This window comes from Coenobita brevimanus, chromosome 94, assembly GCF_032717465.1.
Source record: "Coenobita brevimanus isolate Jiangsu-jjx chromosome 94, ASM3271746v2, whole genome shotgun sequence".
Classification (NCBI taxonomy): domain Eukaryota; kingdom Metazoa; phylum Arthropoda; class Malacostraca; order Decapoda; family Coenobitidae; genus Coenobita; species Coenobita brevimanus.
In genome coordinates, this window is record NC_137047.1 from 34155330 (window position 1) to 34172336 (window position 17007).

At 39.7% G+C, this 17007-nt stretch overlaps 1 pseudogene; it reads left to right on the forward strand.

Moving 5' to 3' along the window:
- Window positions 1–15662: 15662 nt before the first annotated feature.
- Window positions 15663–15784, forward strand: LOC145413016 (5S ribosomal RNA; annotated as a pseudogene).
- The last annotated feature ends 1223 nt before the right edge of the window (window positions 15785–17007 follow it).

Below are 17007 nucleotides of genomic sequence, written 5' to 3' on the forward strand. Positions count from 1 at the left end.
ATGCAGGTTTGATTGAAGATCTCTTGATAATTCTAGTGCTGTGTTGATGGACGATATTACTCAGGAAATTCCATGGCCTGGTGCTTGTGGTGGTTAACAGCTGTCCCAGGCAAACCTCAGCATAGAACGTCGAATTTCCAACTCAACTATGAAAATAAATGAGTATGAGTAGGAGCTATGTGAATAATGAGTAATGAGTAGTGGGTGAGAAGTGCCTGGTGTCAGTCACACGTTGCTTGGCATGGCAGACTCGAGTTGTGATATCATCTCAGCACATGGTGACGTCGGCTTCCCACACTGGTAGCTGTGGTGAGTAAATGAGTAGCGATGAGTAACTTGAGTGAAGATGAGTGAGTAAGATGAGTTGTGAATATGGACTTGGTATTTGCTTCGTCGTCTTGACCTCTTCACTCCTGCGTCAGCGGTGGGGGTTGGGTGGATGTAGCAGAGAGAGGAGGGTGAGGTCTGGTGGTTATGAGTTATGAGTCGTGTCTCACTCTTCGTTTGTTTGTTTTGTATTTTCTTACTTGATGTATTCTTGGTACTTTTTCTTGTGATTTACTCGTTGTAGGATGAAGACTGCCGCTACTTGTAGGTGCGTGTAGAAGATTATACAGATGACTCATAGAGTTGTTACTTGTAGTTGATTGTAGATGGTTGTAGTTCGTTCACTGTAGAACTGAAGTTAATCTTGTAGAGTGTCGCCTGCTTTTGTAGAAATTCACTGTTGATTCGAAGATGAGGTGCGTTCTTTTCACTGCTACCAAATGTCATAAAAAGACTTTGTAGTTACTTGTAGAGAAGTTATATATATTAGACTTGTGGACGAGCGGTTGTTATACTTGAGTAGCTTTGTAAGTGGATAATCTTCTTTCCCATTTGTCATTCAATGACAAGGAGAGGTAAAGAATAGTATGGGACTATTTTTATTTGTCTTGGAAATATTAACAAGTCTCTCACACAGAGCGAAGTATAAAGTAGAGTCCCGCTAGCTATCTCCCTATCTGTCTCTTTCTCTCTCTTCCAAGTTGCTAAGCCTTTCTTCCCACTCCCTGCCGCTTCTATGGCCTCTCTCCTTCTGAGCTCTCTTTCCTAAATTCTGGTGAAACAGGAGTCGTGTCACGTGTGTTCACTGTGGTTGGAAAGTTCTAGAAGCCTGTGTGTGAGTATGTGTGTGTATGGTCAACAAGGCTTTGTTCACCTGGTGTATTGCTGACAACTAACTGCATCATCTCCTGACTGGCTACTTCCTAGTCTGTCGTCAGCTTTTCCTCAGTGTAACTTGCAAGATCATTTCCCATTCCCAGGCTCGCATAGAGCTGTCTATCTGTCTATTTATCTATCTATTTATCTATTTGTCTATTATGATTTGTAATTATAATATGGACTCATAACAATTATATCTGGGTTTCACTCACTGAATCATCCCCAAAAGCCTTCTTGATCCTTTGGATAGTTTCCGTGGACAAATGTTCAAGTGTGTAGCAAAACTTAATACAGATTTGCTGATCTACTCGTTTGGCCATTGTGATTGTGACGGTCACACAGTTCCTCAACGGCGTCTGCCAGCCAACTGAGTTTTCTCACGGAAATATGGCTGGTCACGCATGCGCAGTACAGTCCCCTCTGAGTGCCTACCAAGTTACATCAAGGTCGTGTGACCACTTCTCGGGGTATTCACAATGATTGAACACTTTCTGTACATACCTCGTACATATATGCCTTTTTTTTTTTTTTTTCAAGGGATACTTTAAACTCGTTCGGTATGGCATAGTCTTAATGACATTCATACCAACAGATCTGAATGAAATTGAGCAAAAATGATTGGAGAATATAAGAATAGAATGACCAAGAAGGAGCTTTCAGAGTTCAATACCCTTGCCCTACAAATAGTCTACGAGCTGAGCATTTGACTTTGCTTTCGGACCTTTACCATCAATCCAGTGATCATAAAACTGAGTTACTTGATTCTTGTCTGACTCTTAACATTTCCACTAAGTCTGGCCTAAATCGTATCAGAAATGCTAAAGCTGATCTTGCCCTGAGCCTTTGACCTTTAACCTGTTATTCTTAAAATGGAATATCTTCATATATACTGACTCTCAGTACTTACACCAAGATTTGTTTAAAATAAATTACTTTTTTCTTTCAGTTTCATGGTCGAACATTTATCATTCCCATATAACTCTGATTTTTGATTAATTGTTCTCAAAATCACAGCACTGCATCCCTGCCTTACTCTTAGCCCTTCCATCAAGTTCAGTCTAAGCTTGATAAAAACAGTCTTAATTACCCATGTCTTAAATAGCTTTGGTCTCTGACTTCTTGTTCTTAAAAAAAAAAAAAAAAAAAAAAAAAAAAAAACTCTTGGTTAATCATCAACATTTCCACTAAGTTTGTTTCTAAGCGGATCAGCAACACATCAGTTATTTTGTTGACACACAGTCACACATGGGTGGAACATTGACCTTGCCCTGTGACCTTGACATGCAGATGATTGTTTTCAGAATCAAATCTCTCTGTTCTACTGTAGATTTACCCTGATCCATTCAACCAAGCTTGGTTTACATCAGGATCACAAGCACTGAAGTTGACTTTCCCTGTGTTCTTAACCTTTGACATAACCATTTGTCTGCTTCTCAAAACTGGATCACTTGATCATTCCTTTACTCCTAATCTCTCCACAAAATTTTGTTCAAACTGGATGAAAACTGTTTAAGTTAACCTTGTCGTGTGATCTTGGCCTTTGACTTATTGTCCTTGAAAGCAGTGGATCAACAGCTTGGCTGACCCTCATCCATTCATCAGAATTTGGTCAAAATCAAATAAAACTTTTTTGTTTTATTCACACACACACACACACACACACACACACACACACACACACACACACACACACACACACACACACACACACACACACACACACACACCGGGCACTAAGCAGGGAGGACGTACGCTGCATCGTGCTGAAACTTGGCCAGACTTGGCCAAGTGGCCATATCTAAATTAGGATCTTTATATGAGTCAAGCTCTGTACCAAGTTAAACTATATGGTGTCCTAATATAAAAATGGAAGTTTTTAAGGAAGACTGCTGTTCAAATATCAAAATAAACAAAGTAGCAGGTTAAAGGAATGTGCCCTCAGCATCAGCTGATTTGTTTTGTCTGCGCCAGCCACCAAGGAATGTACAGTAAGTAGAATCTGTGCTCTTAGTACTACATGATGTCCACCTACTTTACTAAAAGCAACTTTGGAAAAGAAAAGGGATAAAGGTAGAAGGCAGAATGATGATTTCTACCAAGAACTGGTTGAAATGGAGACGTATAACAAGCTGGTAGAACGGGTAGACAGATTGGAAATGGCATTTCAGAATGAAATGGATGAATTTAAAAAACAGTTGCATCTGCAGAAGGAGGAAATAGAAAAATTAGGAAAAAAAGTCAACAAGAAAGACACAATAATAGATATGCTGACAGTACATGTGGGTTCACTTAGTAGGAAAATTAGTGAAATAGCAAGTACAGTAGTCAACCAAGAGAGTATTATGGAAGAGTTCAAAAATGATACAAAGACAATTAGGCAAGTAAGCAATCTGATAGATCAGAGTAGTGATATTGAGAGATAACACAAGTGAATGAAGCGGTGCAAACCTACAAAAATGAAGTGGAAACCACTTATGCTGAAATGATGAAAGTAAATAAAGACTTAGAAACAAGAGTTGAAGAAAAAAAGCATTGAAAAGGAAGTGAAAAGAATAATCCAAAACAATCGTAAATTGGTCAGAGATTCAGCAGATATCAATAAATCTATAGTAATCACAGGTATAGAAGAACAAGAAATAAAAAAAAACAAGATCTCAAGAGACAAAAAGGAGATGGTAAATGTAATGAGTATACTGTTGGAAGTATCAGAGGAAATTGGTAATAAAGACATGAGGAACACAAAAGGCTAGGGAAATAAAAGAGAAATAAGTCAAGGCCTCTTAAGGCAACCTTCCAGAGTATAAACACTGTGGAGGAGATACTAAAAAATGTAAAGAAACTCATGGAAAAAGAGGAATTCAAAAACGTATGGATAAAAAGATGCCTAACTCAAGAAGAACTGGAATTACTAAAGGAGAAAAGGGAGAAAGCAAAAACAAAGAACAAGGGAAGATCAGAGGAGGAGAAGGACACATTTTTTTACAAAGTGATTGGATTGCAAGTTCGAAAGTGGTACATAAACAGGAGGGATTAAAAGGGAGGAAGGTAGTAGATCCAAGTCATGACAAGTTTGTAAACAAGACGATTAAGTTGATGCACTCAAATGTAGATGGAATGGTATCTAAATTATTAGAGATGAATGATTACATCAGAGAAAATGAACCACATATACTATGCCTAACTGAAACAAAATTAACACCAAGGATATCAAACGACATCCTAAACTTAGAGGAATACAATATATGGAGACGAGATAGGGATTTAAGAAAAAAAAGGAGGAGGAATTGTAATATTAACAAAAAAAAATCTAAAAGTCAAGGAAATAGAACTAGATATAACCCTTACAAGCAAAACTGATTGCAGTAGAGATCAATACATCTGAAAGGAAAGGAAATGTAGTAAATTTATTCATGCATCCCAGATCAAACACAGGGGAAAGAGGAGAATATGAGGATCTGGCAGAGAGTACAATTCAGAGTTTAAGAGCATTACTACATAGAATGGAGGAGAAATCGGAAAAATCATACTCACTGGTGATTTTAATACAAATATAAATTGGAATACCCCTGTACTTTAGATACAGTAAACCAAGAAAGCTGTTGGGACCAAAAGCTCCTGGATCTCGTGCATGAATTTTTCTTAACGCAACATGTAAGGGAAAGCACCAGAAAACTTAATGTACCCTCAGTACTAGATCTTATATACACTAGGCAAGAAAACGATATTGAGAATTTAATGTATCACCCTCCATTCGGCAAAAGCAATCATGCAGTAGTAAATTGCAACTTCAGGATTGCATATGACATAGTTAACAGCAATGAAAGTTATAAAAAGAGCCTGAATTATAAAAAAGGAAACTACCATGACCTAAAGAAGTACTTCTTAGAAATAGATTGGGTAAAGGAGCTTAGAGGACAAGATTTAAATGTTATATATAAAAAATTGTGTGAACTTTGTGAAATAGGAGTCCAGAAGTACATCCCACAGCACAAAGAAGCAGAAAAGAAAATACAGAAATGGTCTAATACAGAATGTAAAAATTCAAAAGAGAAGAGAGATTTGTTGTGGAACAGATATAGAAGACATAATAGTGAGAGGGCATATAACAACTATACACAGGCAGGAAACGATTATACAAGAATAAGCAGGGAAGCCTAAAGACAGTTTGAGGAAGATATCATAAATAAATGTTGTGATCAACCGAAGCTATTTTACAGCTACATCCGAAGCAAAACCAAAGTAAAAGATAAAATACAATCCATTACGGACGAGGGGATAACATATCCACAAGAGAAGGATATTTGTGATGCATTAAATGAAAATTTCCAATCGGTTTTTACAGAAGAAAATAATTTTCAGAGGGATGATATGGAACATGAATGCCCACACATATTACCAGATATACAGATATCAGAAAAAGTAATACAGGAGGAGTTAATCAAATTAGACAAAGGAAAAACAAATGGTCCTGATGAAATTTCATGCTTGGTGCTACATGAATGTACAAAGAAGTTAAGTTAACCATTATCTTTAATATTCAAGGAATCCTTGAAACAAGGTAAACTGCCTGATATTTGGAAGAATGCAAACATTGTTCCCCTTATTTAAGTAACGGAATAGACAAAATCCACTCAACTACCGACCAGTATCACTAACCAGCGTTGTAAGTAAGATATTAGAAAAGCTGATAAGAAAAGTTTGGGTAAATCATCTAGAAGAACACAATATGATAACAGAAAGACAGTTCGGTTTCAGAAAGGAAAAATCGTGTTACTAATCTGTTGAGTTACTATAACAGAGTAACAGAAACATTACAGGAAAGAGAAGGAAGGGTAGATTTCAAGAAAGCATTTGAAACAGTACCACACCAAAGACTTTTATGGAAACTGTACCATCAGGAAGAATCCGAGGCACACTGTATTGTTGGATGCAAGATTTTGTCAGAAAAAGGGATATGAGAAGAGCTCTAAGGGGAAATTACTCATCAAGGAGGGCAGTGACTAGCGGAGTTCCACAGGGCCAAGTGCTGACACCAGTTATGTTTTTAGTGTATATAAATGACATATATAGCAACACTGGAAATGAAAGCTATCTAAATATGTTTTTTTTTTTTTTTTTATGTGAGGAAGAAGGAACCAAAGGCAACAAGCCCACAAAACTGTTCCTTCCAAGAGAAAAACAAAATACAAGAGAGAGCCAAATTCAAGATCCGATCATTTCCAGATGCCTGGACACACTGCGTTTGAAAGACTGGAGATCATAGGAAGCAGGAAATACAGACAGAGGGAGACAGTTCCAGAGTTAACCTGTTGCATAAATGAAGGACTGGGAGTAACGGTTAACTCTTGCATTAGAGAGTTGGACAGAAAAGGGATGAGAGTTTGCTACTAGACTGGTGCTACGTGCCCGTCGTAGGGGTGGAGGAATGCATGCAGACAGTTCAGAGGAGCAGTGACCATTGAAGTGGCGATAGAAAAGAGATAAAGATGCAACAGTGCGACGAAGAGGCAGAGGTTGAAGGGAGTCAGTAAGAGGAGGAGAGTTAATGAGGCGAAAAGCCTTTGACTCCACCCTATTGAGAAGAGCTGTATGTGGGGAGCCTTCCCACACATGAGAGTTGTACTCTACACAGGGATGGATAAAACTCCTGTATAGAGTCAACAATTGTGCAGGGGTAAAGAAGGAATGGAGTCGGCTTAGCACACCTAATCTCTTGGAAGCAGATTTTACAAGAGATGTAATATGATCTTTCCAAGATAAGTCCCAAGTAAATGAAACCCCAAGCATGTTCAAGGATGATGCAGGATTAAGCTGAATATAATTAAACATTAGTGGTTATACCTATGGAAGATTTTGTTGGGTTGATAGGTGCAAAAACTGTGTCTTTGATGCATTAAAAACAACAAGATTATTTTTACCCCAGTTAGAGATACGAGCCAAGTCAGACATTAGGTGTGCAATAGCCTCATCCCTTGTTTGTTGAAGTACCTGCTGAGATGGACGTTGCGGGAATCGAATGGAAAGATGAAGGGTGGAGTCATCAGCGTATGAGTGGATAGGGTTAGATGTACAGCTTAGAAGATCATTGATGAATAAAAGGAAGAGAGTTGGTGATAGGGCAGAGCCCTGAGGAACACCACTATTAATAGATCTAGGAGAAGAACGATGGCTGTCTACAACAGCGGCTATAGAACGACCAGAAAGGAAGCTAGAGATGAAGGCACAGATAGAAGGATAGAAACCGTAAGAGGGCAGTTTGGAAATTAAAGATTTATGCCAGACTCGATCGAAGGACTTAGAGATGTCAAGTGCAATGGCAAAGCTTTCGCCAAGGTCCCGAAATTGGATGACCAGGAGTCTGAAAGGTAGGTGAGAAGATCGCCAGTGGAGCGTCCCTGACGGAACCCATACTGACGATCAGAAAGGTTATGGTAGAAAAGATGCTTTAAAATTTTTCTATTAAGAACAGGCTCAAAAACTTTTGAGATACAGGATGTTAAAGCAATTGGACGATAGTTAGAGGGTTGGGAATGGTCAACCTTCTTTGGGACTGGCCGAATGAGAGCAAACTTCCAGCAAGAAGGAAAGGTACAAGCTGACAGACAAAGGCGAAAGAGTTTGCTTAGGCAGGGTGTAATCACAGAAGCACAGTTCTTGAGAACAACAGGAGGGACTCTATCAGCCCCATATGCCTTGTTAGTATTGAGGCCTGTGACAGCAGAAAATACATCAGCTGAAGAAATTTTAATGTCAGCCAAGAGGAAGTCAGAGGAGGGAAGTGATGGAGGAACAGCACCGGAATCGTCTAAGGTAGAATTGGAGGAGAAAGTCTGAGAGAAGAAATCTGCTTTATCAGTAGAAGAAATAGCTACAGAGCCATCAGAGTAGAAAAGAGGAAGGAAGGATGATGACAAAGAGTTGTTAGAAAGGTTTTTGGCAAGGTGCCAGAAGGAGCGGGAAGAATTCGAGTTACAGAGTTGAGAGCGCTTAGTCCGGATGAAATTATTTTTAGCAGAGCGAAGAACAGACTTAGCACGATTCCGAGCAGAAACGTATAAAAGATGTGATTCAGGGGTGGGTTGGCTCCGGTACCGTTTATAGGCCCTTTCCTTGTTGCGGACAGCATTGGAACAAACATGATTAAACCAAGGCTTTCATGCATTAGTCAAAGGATATGAGAAAGGAATGTATGCTTCCATGCCCGAGAGAATAACCTCTGTAATGTGCAAGGCACACCCAGATGGCTCCTGGCCATGGAAGAAATAATCATTCCAGGGAAAATCAAAGAAGTACTGCCTGAGGGCCTCCCAATCCGCAGCTCCAAAGTTCCACAGACATCGTTTCTTTGGAGGTACCGGAGCAATAGGACAGGTTAAGGTGATAAGGTTGTGATTGGAGGAGCCCAACAGAGAGAAAAGATTAACAGTGTAAGCTGAAGGATTAGTTGTAAGGAGGAGGTCAAGTATGTTGGAGCTCTCTCCAAGGCGGTCAGGGATACGGGTAGGGTGCTGTACAAGCTGCTCTAGGTCATTAAGGATAGAAAAGGTGTAGGCTTGTTCACCAGGTGGATCAGTGAAAGGAGAGGAGAGCCAAAGGTGGTGGTGAACATAGAAATCTCCTAGAATGGAGGTTTCAGAGACAGGAGAAATGGATAGAATGTGTTCCATCGTAGAAGTAAGATAGTCAAAGAATTTTTGATAGTCAGTAGAATTAGGAGATAAGTAAACAGCACAGATATATTTAGTCAGAGAATGACAGGAAAGCCGAAGCCAGAGTGTAGAGAATTCGGAAGAATCAAGTTCAGGAACACGAGAGCAAGATAAGTTGTTGCGTATATATACACAATAGCCACCTTTATCTTTGAAATGAGTATAGAGAAAGTAGGAGGATACAGAAAAGGGTCTGCTGTCAGTTGCCTCAGACATCTGAGTCTCGGTTAGAAAAAGAAGGTGAGGTTTAGAGAAGAAGAGTTGGTGCTCAACAGAGCGAAAGTTAGAGGAAAGGCCACGAATGTTGCAGAAATGAAGAAGAAGAGAGTCAGACAGTGGTTCCAGACATCTTGAGTCGTCACCGGGAAAGGGGCAGAAGGTGGGGGCATTTATGGTCCCCCCCCCCCCGGGGACTCCGAGGCTATGTTATTCGATGCCATTTTTTCTTTTTAAATTTTGAAAAGGAAGTGTGGTGTGTACTGTGCATGTAGTTTGGTGTTGATAGTTAGAGAAACTTGTACTGGAGAGCATGCTGCAAAAATACAAAGGAGAATTACTAACGAAGACTCTAGTAAAGAGCTACAAGAAGAATTAAATAAACTTCACGAATGGAGCAATATATGGCCAACGGAATTCAATGTGGACAAGTGTCATGTAATCAAGTTTGGTAAAAGTGCAAAAAGACCTGATTGGGATTATATGTTAGGAAGTAAAACCCTACACACGTCAGAAAAAGAGAAGGACCTAGGTGTGATTATCAATAACAGACTATCTCCTGCTGACCACATCAGTGAGGTGGTACGGAACACGTATACACTGCTTGCAAATATGAAAGTAACATTCACATTCATGAATGAAGACATGCTAAGGAAGATAATAACATCATTCATCAGACCAACCCTGAAGTATGCGTCAGTAGTCTGGAGTCCTCATCTCAAAAAACACATAGACAAGATAGAAAAAGTTCAGAGGGCCGCTACAAGATGGGTACCAAGCTTTAGGAATCTAAGCTACAAAGAAAGACTAGAAAAACTGAATCTACCTACACTACAGGAGAGAAGGAAAAGAGGAGACATGATTATGCTACATAAATACATATCAGGGAAGGAGAAAATAGACATAAATGATTACATAACCTACAGAGATGCATCAGCAAGACGACACTGCAAAAAGCTGCATAAAAGGAGAGGCGATAAAGATGTAAGGAAATTTAGTTTCTCAAATAGGGCAATTGATCAATGGAATGCACTACCGAATGAAATAGTGTGTGCCAAAACAATTCATAAATTTAAGAATATGTACGACAAAAATGGTTTAAGACACGGGACAGTACGAGCTTGACTCATTCCTGTAAAGATACAATTAGGTAAGAACAATTAGGTAAGACCACACACACACACACACACACACACACACACACACACACACACACACACACACACACACACACAATGATGAATATAAAGTTGACCTTGCCCTGTGATGTAGACTATTGATAGTTATGCTCATGGACCTGCACTACCTTCAACTCATGCACCAATTTTCGTCTCAGTCGGATTAAAACGCTTTAATTTGACATTGACATGTAACCTTGCCCTTAAAACTAGTGTTCTTCAAAAAATATTTCTTACAAAAACTGTTTAAAATATATCCCCTTTGGTGGTCCTTGTTATTTCCGCCATGTTAGATGAAAGCTGGATATTTTTGTTTATGTTAACACACACACACACACACAAACACACACACACACACACACACACACACACACACACACACACACACACACACACACACACACACACACACACACACAGCTGTCTTCTGTCCTCTCTTGTAACTATCAGTGTAACTCTCTGATTGAATTTTGTTCATATTTTATCCCGCAGTTAATTTAGGGATTTTCTAATTTTTTGTGCATTGCATCAGGTTCTCTGCACATTCCAGGTTCATAGCCCTGTGACTGGGCTGTCTATGTCCGTGTATCTCTTTCACATGCTGGAGGATTTTGATAAAAGAAAACTCACTTTTAATATTTTACTTACAGTACTGCCACACGGAACACAAATGGGGAGGTATTGTCGAGCGATATGCGGCGAGGTGAGCGTCAGCGCGATGCCTCTCGAAATGAGAATCGGCAACCTCGCGAACGACATATAGTCAGAAGTTGTTCGCTGGTGCAGAGATGCCTGGGGATTTCGCCAGGCAGTGCGCGACATTTTGGAACATGCTGCATCGCGTAGCTTTGAGAGTGGAGGGTGCACGGAGCGACAAACCACCCCGCTCATTCCGCGTGGCCACCCACAGAGGATTTAGTGGGTTTTATCGTGTCGCCTTATCTCTCCCTGCTCAAGTCTCCCGCCCTTCAAGTTTGGTGCGGCAGTACCCTAGATCCCTCTGGTCTCCCTCACACACATCTTCACATCACAGCTTAGAAACGCTGCACCTGTGTAACGGTACCACATCTGGGCAAACAAATGTACACTTACATTAGTGCTGTACAAAAATTAGCCCTAATGATTATCAAGATTCTGTCTCATTCCCTTCAACTTCTCCACGCTTCACAGCTTATGGGCACGACACATTGTTAAGCTGGCCACTTTGGGTTCTAGTACCATGCTAACGTAATGGGACTACTGTAAAGGCCAGACATAATAATATTCATTAATCTATATCTCTGTCGATCTCTAAGCATGACTAAAATTCCTTACAACAGGTGGACATCAAATCTTAGTAACCAGACCACTTATGTTTCTTCTGCATCACACAATTGAACCATGGTAGTGCAAAGGAGGATGTACAGATAGAAAGATAAATACAGAAAGGCAAAGGAAACTGTTAACGCAGAGAGAGGGTGGGGGAGGAGGGGAAGTGGTAAAGAAAAGGTAGAAAGAACCTGATACTTAGATGGGGAAGGGGAAGGAAAAATGGAAATGGTTGGAACGATGTGTGTGTGTGTGTGTGTGTGTGTGTGTGTGTGTGTGTGTGTGTGTGTGTGTGTGTGTGTGTGTGTGTGTGTGTGCGCGTGCGTGAGCGCGCGCGGTTATTCCTTTGATCCGTATCTCCCATGCAGTGATGTGCGTGCAGTGAGACGAGGTACTTAGGCGATTGATTGGGATGGGGTCAGATCAGGCTACGTCAGATCACACAGCGTTAACGGTTGTAACTCTATAAGTAGTGTTCAGGGGAATTCAGGCTAGTCATGGACTATTGGATTAACGCGAGTCTAATTCTCAACCATTACGCAACTGCAGCTGCCATGATCTTATGGGTTAATTAGGTAAACCATTCTCGCCCATTCGGTCATCACTAATTGTTTCTCAGTACAAGTTGAGAACTGGAGCATTGTTGGTACTGATGCTTGACTCGAAATTAGCTCCAAAATAATCTATAGAATCTTCTTTAAAAATTTCCGGACCCAGCATAAACTATTATGTTTTTTCTGACTCAAATAACTTTACATGGAACACACGCACATTGCGATCTTTAGTAGGTGCAGTAGGTTTGTTTTAATCTGACGGAACTACACACCAAAACAACTAAAATACTGTGTCGTGGTTATATGAATTTCAAGGAGCAGTACTTACGAGCCAGCAGTGTGTGGCCTTAGTCAGCAGTTAAAAGGCGTCTCCAGTCTGACTATACTTAGCCATCAACCGAGCTGAAAAGGTTTTGGAATATTGTGAGGCTTTTGGAAACACGGAACAATATAGCGTAAGCCCTGTCCATCTGAAGGATTTTATTTATTTACATATTTATTTAATTATTGCTATCTCCAGACGACCTTCTTCGTCTTAGTTCTCACATTTCTGACTAAAGGGGTTAGATACAGGCCTATAATGTTGTTGGTTAAGGAAGTTCCCAACCACCTCTTCCTTAGCGATTTATTTTTGCCTATGGCTGGGAAAAATAATAACATGGAAAAGGGTAGTTAGAGGTAATAAGTAAAATAAATCTGTTCGGAAGGAGTGTTAGGGAGCCTCATTACCCGACGTGAATATGTCTAGTGCATCTTTATGCCCTTCACTGCAAACCGTCTCCACGTAAATAAGGTCCGTATTTTCGCCTTTTAAGGAAGGTCCCTGACGTGATATCCCAAGCGATTTATTTTGCTTATACATTTTACTGTTTTATTCTGTGTTACATAAATGTTTCAAGCACCGCCATACTCTGCGTAAACAACATACATAGGGATATTAACCAGCTATATCGAAAATAAATCACAAATGAAGTGGTGCTAGGAAGCTTCCATAACTGACGACAATCCAGGCTTCAGTGTTATCGTCTGGTCATAGGGAAGATGCAGAGAAAAATGTGCCACCTTCCCGGAAAAGAGGAAACCAGGAAGTAAGGCTGGATAGAACTCATTTTAGTCATACTTGGATACTTTTCCCATGGCATAAACGTTTCCTTGAATTTACATAGCTAGATTTACCATGGCATAAACGTGTCCTTGGATTTACTTGGATACTTTTCACATGATATAAACGTTTCCTTGGATTTACTTGGATACTTTTCACATGATATAAACGTTTCCTTGGATTTACTTAGATACTTCCCATGCATAAACGTTTCCTTGGATTAACTTGAACACTTCCCATGGCATAAACGTTTCTTTGAATTTACTTGGATACTTCTCATGGCATAAAAGTTTCCATGGATTTACTTAGATACCTTTTGGATGGCATAAACGTTTCCTTGGATTTACTTGGATAATTTTCCAATGGCATAAATCTTTCCTTGGATTTGATTTTTTCCTGACGGCAAGCGATTTTCTTCTGCTTACGAGAGACGAATCTTAATGATGTTAAAAAATCATTGTCTATTAAACCTTTCAGTAAATTAACGTCTTCTTTCTATTTTACGCTTCACACCTCAAGCTCATTGCATTGAGCGATATATATATATATATATATATATATATATATATATATATATATATATATATATATATATATATATATATATATATATATATATATATATATATATATATATATATAAAGAGAGAGAGAGAGAGAGAGAGAGAGAGAAAGGGAAGAGTACACAGCTTAAACAATAAACTGATCATAAGGAACCTATCATTAAAATGTATTGCAGTTAGAGAAATGCTTTCTTATATTTGGAGGTTAAAGTGTGTTTATAAATGCAGAGCTATGAATATCTCTCTCCCTCTCTCTCTCTCTCTCTCTCTCTCTCACACACACACACACACACACACACACACACACACCAACCTAATAACCCCTGATTGGCACACCTTTTCTTCGTGTAGGTTATGTAAGAATTCTCACTCCCCTCTCCCCTCTTCTTTCTCTGCCCTAATCTATTTTTCTTTTCTCTGTGTGCCTGTTTGTTTGTCGGTATTTCTGTTTATTTGTCTGTATGTGTCTGTCTGTCTTTACCCATGCACTCTCTCTCTCTCTCTGTATATACAGTATATATATATATATATATATATATATATATATATATATATATATATATATATATATATATATATATATATATATATATACATGCATGTAGTGTGGTGTAGACAGTTGGAGTTAGAAGTATTTGGAAAGTATGCTGGCTTACTCTGTGTGTTAATGAAAACACTGAAAATGTTCAGCAGAGGGAGATGGTCAGGGACAGGACCTGAGGGCCGGTGAAACGGGAGCTCCAGCTCTCCCTGTCATCAGCTTGCCACTCTCCTTGCGAGTACCGCCCTGTTTGACTAATGCTACAGGCTTATCCACATATACCCACAAATAAATACTCGAATCTCTTTTTCTCTTCACGCACACAAACTTCAAAATTCACCACACTGGAGTGAGACGATGATTTCTAAATGATCAGCACAGTTCGTGATGCCCATCGGCAAATAATCTCTTCTCTTCTCACATGAATATTTATATGATGACAGTACTTGCTCGAAAATGTCACAAGCAAAATAAAGACAAAAATGCATCCCTATGAAAACAGGTTAATCAGAGAGGTGCGAATCATCTGGCATTTTGCAGAACCCATCACCAATTTGTTCAGATTTTTTTGACAAAGTGTACACCGATACTGTTTGGAGCCAGTGTACATAAGCTGTTAGTTCACTAGTCATTTCCTACATTTGTCCATCTTTTCCACCATTTTATCTATCCGTCCCTCTGTCTTTCACTGTCTTTCCTCTGTGAGTGGTGGTGCAGTGACTGACATGACCTGAGAAACACTATTTTTCTAGTCTGTGTGTGTGTGTGTGTGTGTGTGTGTGTGTGTGTGTGTGTGTGTGTGTGTGTGTGTGTGTGTGTGTGTGTGTGCTGGGAGAGTTCCTAAACTGAGGGTCTTGTCCTCCTTGAGGGGTATAGTTTACTTGTTAAGGCACTGGAATAAAAATTTTAGTATCATTTCACAGACATAAATTTGTGATGAATCCCTCTTATGTAAAGCTCTGGTGAAGACTATTCTCTTACAAAGCTGGATGATTTCTGAAATTTTGAAGTAGTTCATTTGGCACTGTATAAATAGCAGAGAGGAACTGTAATGGTGTTTGAACGTTAACAGGTTAGTTTGCTGTTTTTAGCAAATTAGTTATCTGGATGCTGGTGGTATGCTCATTGACCTATCGCAGTGAAAAGGAGTTTTCACACGCGTCGAACACGATATCAAAACTAGAGGCCTTCCCGAAGGGGGAAATCACACCAGCCGCTAAGCGATATATTTCTAGCGCGGCTCGGAGTTATGACCTTGACCTTGACCCACTCAGACCAATTTTGAGCTCGTAGCTTGTATACCACGTTGAGTACACCGCTTCCCGTTCGATCAGCGAAGTTAAGCAACGTTGGGTCTGGTTAGTACTTGGATGGGTGACCGCCTGGGAACACCAGATGCTGTTGGCATCCCTACGTCAAGTGGGGTTGGTGGAGGATTAGTGCCCCTCCCTGTAAACAATTAACTCTAAGCCCTTGACCACCCCGTCTGGGATACATGGCGTCTGGCAATGAATGAATGAATGAGCTTGTAATCCTTACTACACACCTTTTTTAATATTTTGTGATGATACCTTGAGCGGTTGCGAAGTTGTCGTGGTAACAAACACACATACCATGACCTACTTACACCATTTTCGAACTCGTAGGAGATTTTCTTCTCTACTACACATCTTTAAAGTTTTGTAGTGATATCTTGAGCAGTTGCGAAGTTATCATGGTGACAAACACGCAGACCTTGACCCACTTTCACCAATTTCGTACTTTTTTTTTTTTTTTCCTTACTACACATCTGTAAAATTTTGTGATGATATCTTGAGCGGTTGCGAAGTTATCGAGCTAACACACACACACACACACACACACACACACACATACAAATTAAAAACAGTTCCAGTTTCGCTATCGCGGCTGGTAACAAAGTAATTAGATCCGTTTAATAACTGTCCTCTGTTGTGCCCTTGCCGTGGCCCAGCTATACATACCAACCAGAGCCGGAAGCAAAGATGCTTTTTGAACTTAAACATTCTGTTTCTCAATTTTAATATTACGTGTTTGTTTACATACATGCAAAGCATCCTTAGTTTTAACTACACAGTCGATGAAAATCCCATTTTCAACATGCTCATACGAGCTATAATGTGTTCTTCCTTTCTTATGAAGATTGGGGCCACGGATGTTAAAGTATATTTCCAGGGCCCACAGGAAGTGAAAGGTTAGGAAACGTTCTCTCTCTCTCTCTCTCTCTCTTTCTAAGCAGATAAAAAGAGGGATATTCATATAAATCAATTTGCCAATCTATTTTAGACAGTTATATAACTCACGATTTCTCATTACCTCTCTTCCTCCTCTGATGCAGACGCACTTGGGTTGAAGGGACTGAAGTTAAGAGGAAAATTAAATAAATATAAATGTTTAAAATCCTATTTGGTGGCCTGTTGATAGGTGACATAGGAGGCAGGCTACTTAGTTCATTAATAATGTACAAGCCATTAGGCTTTTTGAAATGACTTTCACGATTTTTTGGAAATGTGGATTAAGTGGTTATTTGATGGGAATGCTTGGTTACTCTGGGCTAGCTTTTACCGACATATTAATCATTGGACTTTGCTAAATTAGATGTTGTTAGGTGT